The sequence below is a fragment of the Crassostrea angulata genome, chromosome 6 (genome assembly GCF_025612915.1).
Source record: "Crassostrea angulata isolate pt1a10 chromosome 6, ASM2561291v2, whole genome shotgun sequence".
Classification (NCBI taxonomy): Eukaryota; Metazoa; Mollusca; class Bivalvia; order Ostreida; family Ostreidae; genus Magallana; species Magallana angulata.
The window spans coordinates 49,156,677-49,175,059 of record NC_069116.1 but is presented as its reverse complement, the minus strand read 5'-3'; the positions used below and the strand labels follow the sequence as shown (position 1 = coordinate 49,175,059).

The 18,383-nt window shown below is 31.5% G+C and overlaps 1 long non-coding RNA gene across 2 annotated transcripts; it reads left to right on the top strand.

Moving 5' to 3' along the window:
* The first annotated feature begins 2,437 nt into the window (after window positions 1-2,437).
* Window positions 2,438-15,112, top strand: LOC128190387 (uncharacterized). 2 transcript variants are annotated; one of them, XR_008244352.1, is made up of 4 exons: window positions 2,438-2,596; window positions 3,981-4,071; window positions 5,261-5,339; window positions 13,160-15,112. It is a non-coding gene; the product is annotated as an uncharacterized LOC128190387 (long non-coding RNA). The 2 variants fall into 2 exon arrangements; XR_008244351.1 differs by having other exon boundaries at window positions 2,438-4,071.
* The last annotated feature ends 3,271 nt before the right edge of the window (window positions 15,113-18,383 follow it).

The following is an 18,383-nucleotide window of genomic DNA, read 5'->3' as shown; positions in this document are numbered from 1 at the left end:
AGTGTATGCAAGTACATGTACCATTTGATGCCACTTGACACAAGGAACAAGAATATATGCAGTTTAGGGTGGGAAGCTCAACCGAGTTCAATATATTGACACTTCCTGTTATATGGGAGTAAGGTCCATCCACAGCGCTCATGACCGTCATACCATTTGACGAATCACAACACAAGGAATTTAATTTCTTTTCGCTAGCAAATGGAACTATTTTGTAAGTGTGTTCGATATGTTTTCTAGTGTGAGGCGTAGGATTTAAATAATGCGGATGGATATGCGTGTTATATGTCACAGGTATTAAAACAGGTGTATCTTACATGTGCTCATTCGAGTGCGTATTCAGCTTTCAATATGTCCGATATTGAAGAACATAACTCAGGGTAAATCGAAATTAATAGTGGTCCAGATTCTTTATTTTGTAGAAAACTTAAATAGACAGACGCCATCAAGATGTGGAGAATTCTTAATTAAATAAATATTTAATTTGTATATTGTCTTAGAGAAAACCAGGAAGAAGATAAACGCGTTGATATGTATTTATAATTAAAGCTGAGTATATAATTCATGTCTATAATAAATTGTTGCATTGGTAATGAATTTTTGTTATTAATTGCTATAGAAAAGAAATGTTTTATTTGCGGATGAACAAAGTGAAGGAGAAAATAACAATAATGTAGGTGTAGGGGTAGGGTTCTCAACGGTTTCAAGATATTTGGGCACATCCTATCTCAGGAGGTCAGAACCACCCCAAGGCTCATAACCTATACAAAAGTACGGTATATCATATGATGCACCATGACACAAGAAACGAGAATATATTTGGTTTAGGGTTCAGGATTCCATTTCTAAATCTGGGGCTGGAAATTACCACAAGGGCCAGATCTAGTGTACCATATATCTTGCCTGTAACAATCATTATATGATTTTGAACACGTACCCATGATATTATCTCTGACCGTTTTTAAGTTGTAACTATTGTATTTATACATGTAATAGTCTACAATTTTCCCCATTCCATGTAAGACCCCACAATCCTTATAGGTACTCCCCCCCCCCCCCCCAAAAAAAAAAAACCCACCAAAAAACAATGTGGTCGACCGACCTCAAATGAAGAAAAAAATCAAATCAGTCCTGGGTGCACAACTAGATACGCAGACCTATCACATCCTAGTGTATTGTATAATTATATATGGTCGTCTTTGAAGATTGGAATGGTTTATGGATATTAATAAATAAGTAGCGGAATAAGAACTTTAAGAACTGAGCAAAAACAATAAAAGTCTCAAAACTTCGTTGGAGACTTAATAGACGCGGAACTTCCGCAATTAAAGGCGAAACTAATTGCAAAAAAAAACCAACCCAAACAAACAAACAAAGAAAACTGTGATTTCACAAATTAAGTTACAAAGGCGTTAATTACGTAATGACAAATATAAACGCAAAACGTTAGAGTGTTGTCATTTTTAAAATTAAGGTAATTTATACAGTCATGTAGTTATGGCAGCAAGAACCCATGATAGAAAAAATGTATGAACCTCCTTTAATCTTCACGAATAGAGATTTCGTCATTTTTTTAAAACTATTCTTGCATCAATTTAGAGATTGAGTTATAATGACTCATAAGCCTCCTTACTGAAATGAATTTTGTCCCGAACTCCATACCATAATAATAAGAGTCAAATGGCGTTTATTATGCTTTCTCGCATGGTGGAACCATTTCATTTCACTTCTCGTAGAAGTTTATGTATCAGCGTTTCAACATATAGTTTAATTTTGAGAGACTGAAAGACAAAGTATATTGGAAACACTGCATGAAAAACGAATGGCAAAGAATTGGTAAAGGGTGTGTGCGTCCATCTTGTACATTTGAGAACAAGAATGCAATCATTTCTTGAACTGGCTTGTTTGTGCCCGAAACTGGCCAGAAATGTTGCCAAAATATATAAAAGCAATAAATATGAAGTCATACATGTCATTTTGTATGAAAAGTATGCAAGAACAGGACAATGCCTTTTAAATCACTTAGAACAGCTGTCGATCTGCGCAGCTGCAGACGTATTTTGAAAATTTAAAAATCTGAAAAATCTGAAGGGGGTTCAATGGTGTCCTCTCTACAACCATTAGATAGGAGAAAATGGTCTAAGTTTGCTTATAAGGAGGCCAACTTTAATTTTCATTGCGCATGTTTTTGCACATTCTAGTAAAATACAGTGTATGTAAACTTTTTATGAGTTTTTTGGATACATTGTATCATTATTCTGATCTCGCATCCCTTCGATGCAATTGTTAGGATAAAATAACGAGGGACGGTTCGATTGGATTTTATTCATCGATCACAAGTTACGCATCCATTTGCAAGTTTTGCGAGAATAATGCGTTCATTAATTTTATACATGTATATACATGTAGCAAAATTTTCGCGAAATAGCACTTACACCCCTGCGAATGTGTTCGGAAGGCTTTCTTTATCGGTGTTATTGTACCGTAAAATCAGAGGCGTTCGAATGTGAGTTCACGAGACTTCAACCATATTTTCTTAGTTCCTGTCATTTTTCGAGAGGAAGTGGGTGCAGGTTGGATTAAATTATCAAAAAGTGTGAGTATTTTGCAGTTTTAATGCTATCTATTAGTTTTATCTTTGTAACCGAGTTCAAATACATCTATAAGCTTTTAAAGTGAGAAGTATTTTCGTGTATTTGCATTTAACTAAAAATACACAAAAGAGTTATCGTTCTTGATTAACCACGCCTCCACGTGGTGTTGTGAAATTAGAAAAATACACCTTTTACATATATACGCCACCTAAGTGATCGTATTACAGTAAAAAAAAATAATGCATAGCTCTTGGAAATTTATTAAGCTGTATATTACAACCAAAATGTGTGGTCTTCAGCAGAGAAAATTATAGCCGATTTCTGAAAAGCAGAAGTGAAGGTGCGGATCCAATTATTTTTTTAAAGATTGTTGGTGTATCAATCAGATACTTTGAAAAATAAAGTGAAATTGGTAATTTAAAAAATGTAAAACTCACTCTAATAACAAATACAATCAAACTAACTCTCTCTCTCTCTCTCTCTCTCTCTCTCTCTCTCTCTCTCTCTCTCTCTCTCTCTCTCTCTCTCTCTCTCTCTCTCTCTCAAATCGTGTAACAATATTTACACTACAAAGTTTAATTAAATAAAGACATGTGTCGATGATTTCTGTGATCAATCTCAACATGTTAACATAAATATTAAAAACGTTAAATGGAGGTGTAATATTACATAACTATATATATATCTGTTGATCTTTCTGTCATTCCATTAAATTATTAATTGTTTTTATTAAATTATGCATATTGCATGACGTACTATAATAGTACGTCATGCAATATACATAGATATATTCACAGCCACATGTCTTAATTATGGAGTGCTTTGGACACTAAATTTATAGACAGTACTTTATATCTCTAATTAGCTTTGTAAATTGTGCAATGGGGCTTATTGTTTGCAAATATAAATGCAAACTACAATGTTTTTATTATATAAGCCTGCCCCAAGATAATTATATTAAATGTGCAGCACATTTTGGCAATTAAAATTCACTGGAATATGAAAAACAAAAAATTTCTTACTGATCGAGATCGATTTATAATGTGGAATTTTGACATCTTTTTTCCATTTGGAAGTTAAGTGAGATACCTCGCATAATTTCCATTGTTATCAAATGGGTCTGTTGCTATTCAAAATTTCTGTAGACATCACAATATTTAGATTTTAACATGTATACTGAAACCTGATAAGTTAGATCAAGGGGGCATTTCAAGAGCGAGATGTTGAAAATTGTTCATACTTTTGAATGAACATTGTTTGAACCCTGAGGTATTGACAAAAATATGAAGTAGTTATTAAGCAAAATGTATAAAATCTAGCTTTGTTACAACTTACATGTATCTTTATTGGAACAGATATTGATGAAATGTAATTTTTTTGTCTCAGATTTACATCAACAAAGAACTACTGTGTATTAATTATATTTGGACCCTCCTACATGCATGTAGCTGTTATAAGGGGTAGAAAAGTATTAATTGTGAGTACTATTAAGAGCTTTTATGACTACTGAATTTTTTTTCAGAAGTACATCTATCACTGTTTTTGAATTTTATATACACATTTATACACATCATTTAGGACATTATAATGTTTAAAAGGAATTTTTTAATGGTTAAACAATATATATATTGCTCATAAGAGATATCTCAATATAAAACTTCTTTTTCTGCTTTGTAATGTATTCAACAGTTTGTCACATTTTTACAATGTTTAATTAATTATGATTTTTGTACAGGTAAAAAAGAAATGTAAAAAATCAGAATAAGATTTAAATTTGATCCTCCCTAACTTATGGATATTTCATGATTTTTCAAATGATGTATATACAGGTATTAATGAAAAAATTACAATATGCCTTTCTTTAAATTTCTTACTATAAATATTAATTAAATCATTATAGTAATATTAAATTGCAAACAACACTCCTGAAAGGAATAATTTAAATAATTTGGTATCAGACTGTTTGTACTGTCTGTGTTGTAGGGAAGATGTATACCCGGTATTATTGCTTGTATGCAATCTCTCCAATTTCATTGTTTTCAAGAATGGTTTATGCTTCCTCAAAACTTCTGAATCATTGATTTTTTGTACAACATCATGAGTCAATATATTTTTTAACCATGCACCATCTAGAATCCTCACAGTAACATAATTAAGTGATATCCTCTATACTGTGTCCCATCTTAAACTATGATTATAATCCAATTTAAAATTCATAATTTAAGAAATAATACTTTTTATCATGGTTCAATAGAAAAAAACCTATTTCCATTTGTAAGTGTGTGTATGTATAGGTTAAAGTGGCATTAGGTTGAAGGGTGGGTGGAAATGAATTTCCAGCAATAACTGATTAGGGGGGGGGGGGGGGGGCTGTGACCATGCATGCAAACCTATATTTTGGCATTAACATTTGCATACTCCTGGTTTTTTTATATACATGATATATATAGTATTATATACAAATATGTGTTACAATTGAAGCTCTTGATCGTATTGTATAAAGAATCAAAGAATTTGACATTGTTTTCACCTCCACTCTAGTAACAAAAAAATAAAACCTTCACAGTAAGAAACATATACAAGTGCAATATTGCACATATTGTTTGAAATATAAATGCAAAGTACCGTATATTGTTTTCATTAATAAAATCTTTTGTTTTTTCCAGGTTAACGTCTATTTTCCATCTGCTTTTTACATATACTGGTAATCTTGTATATACATAAAGATGCAGAACACTATGAATTGTGAGTACTCTAAGAGCTATTATGAAAACTGAAATGTAAGCACTCTATTGAATTTCTCTTGTACATCTATTCATGTACATTATGATATAACATATGCTTTGTTTATTTTAATTGATACTGAACAAAGTTGTCATCATGTAATCTATAAGATACTCTAGCTCTGATATATAACAATTAGTTGTCATTAGCATTGAATCCTATCAATTAATTCATTGAACGATGTTCCAGTATGGGTCATTAGAATACATAATGTAATACAAAATGTAATTAGTGATTACATATGTCTCTCTTATTTATTTCATAAGTATGCAAGATTTGTCTCTTGATATAAATGAATCATGTTGCAGAAATGATGCATATAAGCATTCATTCATGAATGATAAAATTTCATTTTCATATGCATATTTAGAATATGCTACATTTACATGGTATTTTATGTCCTTGTTGCTCTGGATGCTATGCTTGACAGTGTTTGATATGGTAAATATATTTTAAGAATGTCAATGAAAAGAAAATTGAGTTTTGATTATAATGAAAACTTGATCAGTGGAAATAAAATAGCAAAGACATCACAGGGAAACCAAACTATTTTAATAGGAGCCTCAAAAGGGTTGCAGGTAAATCTTAGAAATGAATGTTTGACAAAGTCTGCTCAGACTCGATGGGTTTCATCTGCAAAATCCATACAATGTTCACCGTTGCAAGCCACAATATCAGTTCAGACTTCTAATGTTTCAAGGAACATTGGTAGTCAAACTGGAGAGACTGAAACTGGTCATGACAAGAATGTTTCAAAACTGTTAAATATCTTCAATACCAAATCATCTTCAAACAAAAAGAAGTTATTAGATACTTTGCTTATTGTATGTGATGCATTTGACAAAGTTCAAGATTCTCAGTGTGAAAAAATTATTGGTATGTTTGCACAAAACATTGTAAAAAATGTTCCATGTATTGGAAGTCCATCTTTTAATTTGCTTTTTGATTTCATAAGGTTTTATAACTTAGAAAATACCTGTGCAATGCGATACTCAGAGTCTACAAAATGTATTTTTAAAGTTGCTAAAGGTCTCTTCGGAGGAGCAACCCTCCGATTTTTGAGCGGATGGAAGCATGAAATGCAGGTACTTAGTTGTACAGCAAAACGTGGGTATTTTAGTCCTGCAGAGTGTCAAGCTTTACTCCCTGTGCCTTCTGAAAGAGTTCTTGACCAGTTTCAACCTCTTCAGTTTGATATCCCAAAGAGACTCAAACCAGGGGTGTACCCTGACTTTATTGACATTGCAGTTAAATCAACGCCATCATCTTCATCATTAGTATTAAAGTTTGATGGCAGAAGGATTCGACCAGGTTTTGAAGATGATGAAGTTGGTGATGTTGATTTGGCTGGATGTGAATCCAGTCTCTCCTTGGTAGAACAAATTAAAAAACATTTTGAAATATTAGATATTATTAAGACCTGCTGTGAAAAAATTACTGATCTGAATGATACCATTTCATTGATAAATTCAATTAAGACAGTTTTGGAAATAATGAATAGGTCATCATTTATTTTAAAAGAAAAAAGAGCATCAATGCAAAAGTCCCTTACTGAAAAGATGAAATTAGCTGGGAAAGACTGGATTCACTCCAAATACAAGAAAATAATTTCATACTTGACTGCTCTCATACGGAAAAGTAATGAAGTTCTTGAAAAATCTTTGAGTGTACGAGATTCTCTGTCCTCAGTTTTATGCAAGTTACAAAATTCGAACGAATTCTGGACTGATATGCCCTTTGTTCCTTTAGATTCAATTAGGAATTGCTGGTTACTGAATGATAATATAGATCATATATCTACCAATGACATTCATGTACCTGTAAAACAACGTACTGAAAAATGGCATACAATAAGAAATAAGGCATATGTAACAGGCAGTACTTTGTACCAGGCTGCAGGCCTGGATGGCTTGCAAAACAGACTATCATTGTATGATAAGGTGCATTTCTCTATTAAAGAAAAAAGTCCAAATGAACAGGTTTGCAAGGCCATGAAGCATGGCTCAGAAAATGAAATTAATGCTATAGCCACGATATGTACAAAGGTCTTGCCTGTCTATTTTCCACATTTAGATTATGTTGAGGTAGGTATCTTTCGTTTTCCTAAAGCCAAAACATGCCATTGCCATGTTGAGAACAAATGTTCTTATTCTGATTCTCAACATGAATTTTCACTGTTCTCCTTAGATGGAGTTTTCATACCTCATACTGAGTGTTTGAAATGTTTGGATATAAATCAAATTTGTATGTCAACAGAAGTGAAATGTCCATATTTTAAAAAAGAATGTCATATGGAAGTCCCTGTTAGATACATTCCACAAATTCAAGCTAGTATGGCTGTGTCAAATGCACCTATCTCTTTGTTTGTCTCGTACACTTCTGAAACTACATCTGTGTTTGTATGCAAAAAAAATGAAGAGTACTTTGATGATCTAATGCATCACATTCAAGATACATTTATTGAGGGAAGTAGAAAACTAAAGTCTTCCCAGTGTTGTGAAATAAAATCCTCCACAAAATCTATCATAGAAACATGTGAATTTCTAACAGAAGTCAAAAGTATACATGTAACACAATCAACAAATGAAACTGACCAACCTGAATCTATGTACAAAGGTCATGTTGAAGATTTATCTTTTTTTGGTTGTAAATTATTCACAGCTAATGACATCAAAGCACTCTTACTTCAGTGTATTGAAATTCTGAATAATACAAGACAAATTCAAAGAGTTAGAGCCACGGAGAGTGTTACGTATATGCTTTCCAATACAGATCGACTAGCTACAAATGAGAGAGGCTATGGTATTCAAATTGGCTATGTTTTGTCTGGTTCAAGCTTTCCTGAGAGAGATGCAAGAGCAGTGGTAGATAAATTTTACATAGAAACATTGCAGAGAGGTGGTAATGTACCAGCTGTTGCATTTGATGGACAATTTCATAGACTTCTTGCTGTTTCTAATGAAGGAAAACCTCTGACTATTTTTCAGTTGCAAAAACATTGTTGGGAATCTGTTAAGAATATGTCAAAGTCAGAAATTATTACCTATATTGAAAACATTATTAAATCTTTTTCCAAATACACAGCTGTTACAAAATCAACCTCTCCAACTGTGTTTCAAGTAAGTTGTCCAGATCTTGTTTCTTCAAACTTGAAGTGTGACAAATCTGTATTCAGTAGTGCACCAGTATGTGCTGATGCTGATTTTTCACAAAATGAAGAGGAAAATTTAAGTGAAGAATCTGTATTTGATAACAATGTCACTCCTGCTGCAGTAGACTTGATGGATTTATCAGATGAGTTAATTCAACCAGTTGATGATGTTGAGAGTGACAAAGTTGATGAGGTAGTAGAGAATGATCTTAATTCAAATTCAGTTCTTGTCAGCGACATTTCATTGACCACAGATAATGTTTCTTCATTACAAGTTTTTCTACACCAAAATTCTAAACTTCAATCTTTGAGTTGTAAACAATTATGTGAATTATTGCAAAATTCTGACATGCTCTACACAAATGCAACTTTGGCTGACCTCAAAAACATCATCAAATGGTTGAAAACAATTTATCGAGACAAAGAAGTTGTTAAAGACTTAAAACTCTCTGGTAGAAAACATGACATTGTTTCAAAATTGTCCACAATTCTCTGTGCCTCTGAACTGTCCATTGAACCAGAAAAACGACAAAAATTGAAAAATCCAAATTCTCTTTACTGTATATGTTTGAAAAAATTGAAAAAGCAAAAGAAGGCCTTTTTGAATGTGATAGCTGCTCACCATATGATGCATGATATGTATGACCAATGGAAGTCGGATAGTCCTGTGTCTTTTCAAATTGCAGAATTACCCAACAATTTCTGGTGTTCAGTTCCAGAACTGCACGACAAATCAAATGCATTAGTTTTGCATTTTATTGACTACCATCACCTTCATATTAGAATAAGAATGTGTCTGATCAAGGGTAAATTACAGTTTGTTTCATTAGAAGGTTGGAGGCATGTAAGCCAACTCCCTGATTCACCTTTGCCAATTCCTGTCCTTAATGGTGTAGATCCTCAGAGTGAATCTTTTGCAGCTCTCATGTTCTCTCCACCTGTACAAATGCTCTTGAAAAAAGATGGTTTCATTAAAGAGGCACAGTTTTGTCAGCTGGTGCGAGGTTTTATGGAGGCTAATGACATGCCTGGGATTTCTGCAATGGATAGACACAGGCTTAGATTTGATTTAAGAGGCTATTTATTGCAGTGGATAAATGTATTTTCATTTCCACCCCCTGGAGATAATGTAATGGGTATGCCATTTCAATTGTTTGAGGCACTCATTTCTTCTTCTGACTCATATTTGCAGCTTCATTCACTGATTCCATCAGGCTCTTACAATGTAAGAGCCATAAGTACCAATGATAATGAAACATTGCATGGGTTAGAGGAGGCAATGTTGAAACCTTTTGGAGGTGTCCCCAGCGTCAAACAACTAGAAATTGTGAAGTCCAAAACCATTGAAATTTCAGCAATTTTGAATGATCCCACCATGAATTTTCCGATTAGACATGCAAAAAAACCTGTGTATTCTCACGTTAATTACCTCTCTGAAACATTGCATGGACAAGGTTGTCATAATTTATCTCTTCCATTATTTATAGATAAAATAGAAATTAAAGATCATGCTTTTGACAAAAGAGAACGAAAAAGCACCAAAAAAGTTCAAACAATATCTAACTGGTGGGCTCCTCCAAAAGGTGTTCCTGGTATAAGGAAGTTGTACAAAACAAATGAAATGTCTTTTACATTATGTGAAAGAATGGGGTACCCAGAGAATGAATCAAATACTAATTAGGAAGTTGATTTATCTATATGAGTTTAATGTAAATAACACAAAATTATATATTTAACATGTATCTATCAAATACATGTACATCCTTGAAGTAACATCGGTTGATGACAAGGACGGTACGTATTTGATTGAAGTTGACCGTCTCCATTTTCCTTTTCAGAACTTGCTTATCTGGTATCTAGAATGGTACATTTTAATTCTTTTCTCTCCTCATATTGTCAACACTGACATATAATAAAGCTTCATAGTATGCTTTGTTCTATGTGTATATATGTGTATTTCTAATTCATGAATGCGTTTTGATATAGATGGTACATTGCTTTCCCCCATTGTTGGTTTTTAATTCACAAATACAAATCCTTGAAGTAACATCGGTTGATGACAAGGACAGTATTTGATTGCAAGTTGACCGACTTCATTATTTTTCCAGAATTTAACTACATCTAGAATACATTTTATTTCATTTATTCTCTTCTCATATTGTCAATACTGACATATAATAAAGCTTCATAGTATGCTTTGTTGTATGTGTATATATGTGTATTTCTAATTCATGAATGCGTTTTGATATTGGTGGTTCATTGTTTCTTATGTTAATTATCCCCCCTTGTTGGTTTTTAATTCACAAGTAAAAATACACATCCTTGAAGTAACATCGTTTGATGACAAGGACAGTATTTGAGCTTGCATGGAGTACATGTATGTAAAGGTTTTAAATGTTCATAAGTGATGATATTTAAATATTTGTTTCATGCTTATCATAGCCAAACAAAACTGTGTGATGTCTTTGCAACCTGCATTTGTTGCCTCTGATCTAAGTATCAATTATCATTATTCTCGAACATTGGATGCGGTTAAAAGAATATATCGGATACATTATGTACTAATAAATAAATTAATCTGCAAAATATAATAATACATTAAAGGACTTTGGTAATTAAAACATAACTGTACATATCCCAGTCATATTATTAAGCTAATGTTTAATTTAAGGTACTTCACCACACCTAGACTTGTACTTTTTAAGACACTACATCACAAGATGGTGATTCAAATTTTTTTTTTTAAACTTTTCTTATCAATCAATTAGGTTAAATATGGCCATAGCTCAGCGGTTAAAGCCTCCCTGAGGCTTTTGTTCACATTTACTGAATAAAATTTTGGGAAATATATCTTTTTGATCACAATTAAATTCTTTTTCACCTGTTAGACATACCGGTATATACTTCTTACCCCTCATGATATTTATCATAATCAAGTTATTCTGGTTTGAGAAACTTTTTCAAGGTGTAGTCAGCCACTGTAAACAAAATTTTCTTATACATGTAATAATCGAAAGGTAATAAAAAGAGGTGATATCATTTAGAAAAATTAAGGTTACATTAATTTACTAACAAAAAATTCATTCATGCAATGCTGAATTATTCAAGCAACATTTTATTATTTCAGATGAAAAATTTGTACCGGGTAGGTCCTCTTAGCCCAAGAGTATTAATTATAGGACATAGTTTTGTGTCAAGGATAGACAGATCAGTTCTCGAAAGTTTTTTTCCTAGTCACTGGGAAATTTTCAGTGTTGGAAAGCCGGGAGGAAAAATTACGGATATGCGGGAAATGGCTCCCTATTATATTAATGTATATACCCCCGATTATGTTTTTGTTCAAATTGGGGGTAATGACATTAAAAGAAATACTAATCCCTCATTAATTTTATTTGATTTAATGGAAACCATTTATTATATAAAAAATCTAGGTCCATTTTCAGTTTTTGTTGGTGGAATTTTTCCTAGGAGTAATCCAAGGTTTATAGAATCTAATGATTATTGTAAAATTAAATCTTTTTTAAATAAGCAATTGTACTTTTCATGTGAACATAGTCACAATATTTTTTTTTGCTCAACTAGAAAATTTAAAATGTCTGATTTATGTCATGATGGTGTCCATCTTTCAAAAAAAGGACAGTCAAAATGGTTGAGGGAAGTTTCCTCATGTATAAAAAGACAGTTACCGGTAGTTAAATTTTAGAACAAACCAATTCTACATTCTTTATTGTGTTTTCCAGTGTTTCAATTTTCACATGCCCTTGTCTGAATGTGATTTGTAAAACAAATTTTATTACATTTAATTCAAGGTAGCCGGTGTAACATTGTAATGTTATAATTAGGTGCATGATTAAAATATGTGGACAATATAATAATGGTCAATATACCATGCATTTATATTGATCAATGCACTTCAGATGCTTTAAACTCTAATGGCACAATTTTAATGACAAAGTGTCATTTTACAATATTTATATATGGTCCCGTGTTATTGTTTGGTAGTTTTGAATAAATAACTATATGTACTTTTGACATATTTCAACAAGAGTATTTGCAAAATTATTTAATATATATCTTTTCTTAAAATGATATAAGTCTCTACTCCTCTCTCTCTCAGTCCTCATGGGGTAGAAAATTTCATATATATTTAGTAAACTGAATTGCAAAAAATATTTAAATCGCATTTAAAATCTGGTAGAAGTTATATATTTGTCTTTTCTTACTTGTTTTTTTTTTACAAAAAAAAAATACAAAAACAAGAAGTATTATGAATTAATGAACCATAGGCTCATTGTGTCATATTCAATTTTTTTTCCTTTATATCAGCTGTTGTTGATCATTCTTCTCTGCTATCTTATATATCACAATTGAAAGCATCTGTTCTGCTTCATGATTCAGAAGTCATTTCACTATTTATATCACGCTTTTGAATTTTTTACCTATAGCTATATACATGTAGTAGCTATAATATATAATACATGTAGTACCTTTAAGTAATAAAATGTATTATTTATATAAGTAAATATTTCCTTGCTTAGCCTTATACATTGACTGTTAATACATTATTTATTTAATAAGTGCAACATCGATATGTTAATTCAATCTGAATATTTATAATTATGTATTTCAGGATAACCCATCTGATGTAACAACACTAACAAGCTGATATGCAGCACATCACTGGAAGCCAACTAAACAGCATTTCAAAACCTTTCACCTTTAGCACAGAGTTAGCCATGCACTTCCCTTAATCCCTCATTTAAAGTCACTTTTTTAAAGATGAAAAATAAAGTTTGTCGTTTTTAGGATTAACTGAAGGTCAGACACAGCTAACATCTTCCCTTTCTCTATTATTTCCTATCTCCAAAATGTGAATATTTCCATTAAGAAATTCCATAATTATATTTTCATGTAATGATACTTTCTTTATTTAGATATAAAGTGTTTGATTGAAAGTATATAATATGACTATTTACAAGCATTCAAATGCATTTTGCTTGCTATTTTAAGGAACATTCTAAATATTCTAGCTCTGACAAGAGCCTGGTAATGTACTCAGAATTTTTTAGAATTACCGTAACCGGTTTTAAATGGATTAATATATCAAGGAAAATTATAAAAAATATAGGAACATCTTGTGTGTCCTTAAAGCTGAATCCATTATACTGAGTATATCAATTTAAACTTGCATTGTTTTGTTTTTAGAATCATATGATTTACAAATCACATGAAACGAAATACATGTACTAAATATAATGTACTATTGTTGAATAATTATTATTTTATATTTGTACAATCAAAATGTGAAGCGTTTGATATGTATTATTCCACATGATTAATTTTTAATTAGATACAGTAGAAAATATGAAATGTCAGTTATTATGGTTATTATCAAGTGTACATTTTTTGGTATACATTAGCTAGACCCACATCCAGATAAAAGATAATCAATTAAGTTATTAGAGTGTATATTTTTGAAACTGTCCAACGATTGCTACATGTACATACTTCAATGACCACAATTAATTTTATGCTGTATTATAAGTATAGCATGTTAACACAAATGCGATTTAACTAGACATGTTGAGTGTAGAGTGTATTATGTACCTCAATGTATAAAAAGATAAATGAATTTTGTTAAACATTGGACACTTACAATCTTTGTTTACTGTGTCTGATATGCTTTGGTTTCAAAAACTATCATTTATGAAGACTCTATTTTCAATTCTACCTTTGCATCATTGGTGAATTATTCTTTTCCATGCTTTTCAATGCATAAAAAGACTGCAATTTTTTTCATCATTACATTAAATATTAGTTAAAATGAAGTAGTATACTATTGTTTTGAAGACTTATGATAAATACGAAAATTAATTGTGTGTATATATTTATATGTATATTTCACCATAGCTTTTTAGTTACCGGAATACCCCTCCTTTTTTTTGGGGGGGGGGGGGATTAAATGACTAAAGTTTTGCAATGAAATGAACAAATTAATTTTTAACCAAAATCATCTGGTGAAATGCTAATAATCTAATCTTTTCTAAATGCACCTTAACATGTACTAGCTGGTACTAATCAATATCTTAATATATAACTCTATATTGCTATGTCATCAGAATTTTTTCACATCTTTTATATTATGATAGAAAGTTATTTTTGGTGAAAGACTGGAACAAACTATAAACTTTTTAAGGACCTTTGAATTCTCATGTGTATGTAAAATAATTACAATATGCTGTGATATAGTTCATATTAGAAATATATGAAAGTGTGTTAAAATTATTAGAATTACATGTTGCAAACTGTGGTGTATAGTGATGTTATTGTTTTTAGTGAATACTGATGTACAATACAGTTGGATATATTGTTTTGATTATATGTAAATGTGATGAATCTTCTTATCAATCAATATTATACATGTATATGTAAAAGATTGAAATCTTATTAATTTTACCAGACAAATTGTTAGTATTGTCCATTGTCATTTAGAATTGTACATACAACTACATGTATTAGGTGGTCCAATCATGCTTGGATTAAAAAATAACATTATAAAATTTATTATGATTTATGAAAGAAATATTGTTGTTTTTTTTAATGAGAGAGGGAGGGAGAGAAAGACAGAGGGAAAGAGAGAACAATCAGAAAGATATATAAGAAATGGATACTGTGAAATCATTATATAAATAAATTTTGTGGTGGCTCAATTTTTGTGGAAATGGTGTGTACATCTCATCCATGAATTAACTTTCTCCCTGAATTAATAAATCATATTTCCTTTTAAGTATAAAATAATAAATGAAATTATATTTACGTACCCACAAAGCAATGCACAAAAATTGTCCCCCACTAATTTTAATGATCCAACAGTATCCTTTCATTATAAAGCCGAAGCCTATGCATGCTCTAAGGCCATTCAACTTCGACAAACTCACTTTTGGTTTCGGGGTCACTATCACTTAAGAAATATAAATTGGAAGAGTAAGCATGTCTACTAGTAGGTTTTATTATCCTGGGACAAGAAGATAAAATGAAAACAATAGAACTTGCATGTCATTTTGAATGTGGGGAAATTATGGTAAATTAAGTTTCAGCTAAACTTCTAATCAAAGTTATAATCTTCCAGCTGAGAGCTTTTGTAAATTATGGGGCCACAAAAATTTCTTTACTGCAAAAGGGTTACTTTTTAGGTATTTACTATAAAATTTAATGTTTAATATTCTGGGGGATGAACCCCCCCCCCCCCCCCATCCGCAAATATTGAATTTTATGACACCATCTATAAGGTCCTTGCAACAAATATGTTTAATCTCAGTGGGGTACATTAAGAGTTGTAAGGTTTCAAAAACGGTTATTAACATGAACTTATATTCATATTTATTACTTAACACCCCCTATCCCAACAAAACGATACTATATGTTTCACCATATATGCAATATTTTTCATTAAATTCAAAAATAATAGTGGATGCAAGGCTATGCCGATTGCGTACTTATGGTCTGAGACGATGACCAAGAATGTACTTCAAACATAGAAATAAACTATAGATTTTTCCCGCCTTTTTTTACTCCGGGTCTGTTATGACCTATGAACTTGTTACGGGTCAACGAAATCCACGTGATATGAATTTAAATGACAATAACATTCGCAGGGGTGACTTAAGTTATATGCAATATGCCGTGCGATTTAAACGCGACTACATGTACTAGTATTTGCAAAAGTTCTGCGTTTATTCGCGAAAGTTTTGCTTGAGGTTACGCGTTTAGGTTTTTTTTGGGGGGGAGGGGGCAAAATATTGAAGTTTAAACTACTAAAATGAGTACTAGTAAGTTAAAAGATTTTATTTTAGATCCTTTTGGTTATAACTGTAGGCAGATAGCTCTGCTGTGACCTATATTAATCAAGAGACTGTGAAGAACAATAATGTCTCCTATTTAGATTGTTGATGTAAAAGAACAGTCGCCAATCTAGAAGTCAGGAATAGGGGAGGCTGAGAGTGGTTTAATATTCAGATCAGCCCCTTAACAGTCCTAGAGAACATCGTTTAATGAATAATAATTAATTTATGTTGGTAAAACATCACTTAAAGTCAATGACCGAGGCGGAGCTCTGTGCAAAGCTACGTTCTTACACATGTATTTATGACACACTGACGTACTCTGCATATACTTGATATACTTATTTAACTTTAGCACGAAATGTCAATTGTTTATAATTGTGGTCAATTGTTTTCTTCGTGTACATGAATGTTTATAAGTTTATGAGAGAGAGAGAGAGAGAGAGAGAGAGAGAGAGAGAGAGAGAGAGAGAGAGAGAGAATTAGTCCATCTTTGCTGAAACATATACGATCGCTGCAATAAATTGTATTGACAACAAAGTCCGGAATGATTATTGTTCCTAAGAATAACTAATTAATAAGCTTACATAATTATAAATAAAATATGTTTAAACTACGAAAAGGAGTTCAATAAACTTCCATAATATAACGAGGAATCTAGAAGTAATGTTTCCTCAGAGATAGTCTTTGATGTTCTTTTCGTTGCCCCATAGACATTTTTACAATCAATTTATTAATTGATGTTGATGATTCTTGCGGGTTATGAAGGTAGCGATCATTGCGAAAAAAAAATACTGCACTGTCGCTACGCTCATAAATATTAATATTTCGTTGAGTATTGATAATGTTGGGGGGGGGGATATTAAAATTTTGATGAAATGTACATTTAAAGTACATCTTCTCCCCTATATACGCCCTGTACCTTGCTCTAAGAATAAAAAGAAAGGTAAATCAGATTGAAGCAATATAGCAGATTTATTCATAATATTAAAAATCTTAAAATGTTTTACACGTGAGATCAATACACATAATACATTAAGTACATAAAAATCCATTTGATTCTGAAAACAGAATCTTAATTTCTGACAAAATATTGCTCATCATATCAAAATGAACTAAACTTATTTATATTGAAAATCTAGAAAAAAAACAGATACATTTTTCAATCCAATGTCCATCTATATATATACCAATATTACATGTAGCAATTCAGAATAACTCATTATTTTTTATTGCCCCCCCCCCCCCCCCCCCCCCCGATTTCTATTCACTTTAGAATATGCCAACAAACATAAAATTTTCATTTTGTAGGTTCATATGAGTGAAAATGAAAATAAGACTATTCCAGGTCAAAATAGAAAGGTAGAAAAAGGAAGAAAAAGGCGCAAACATTCCTTCTGAGACTCTGAGACATTGTTAAGTTTTTCTTTAAATTATGTATCTAGTATGCTGCAGTAAAATTATGTGATATTTAAAAGACTACTAAAAACCAAAGTCTATCTTTGTTGCTTAAGATAAAGATAATTACATCCAGTTTTGCATTTCTCCAACCAGTTAACTCGATCCTACCATAAAATTTGCTGTATATTAGATCAAAACAAACATGCATTTGTTTTAGAAGTAAGTGATGCCCAAACACACAATTGGTAAGAAATTGTTCACAGTCAAATAGTTGTAATCTACCAGTAGATTTCTTTTTTTTCTTTTGGTTATTCAATTACTCTATGAATATTGCCTGCGCAGTATTTGTGAAAAAATTTTAATGTATGGTTTGGGTTTGAAGCAAATATCAATGCAAAGATACCTACCTGTTAAAAAAAACAATAATTGTTTAGTTCCTTTGCACACATAACAATAGTAACAAAATCATCAAATATAAAAAAAATCCCAAAATACATATAACAAAGCATGTAAGAAAAAGTAAAAAATAATATTTACAAAAACTTAACAATAGGGCCATTTCTAATGCTGCATAAATCAATAGAGTTTGGGATAATACAGGCAAAACACACA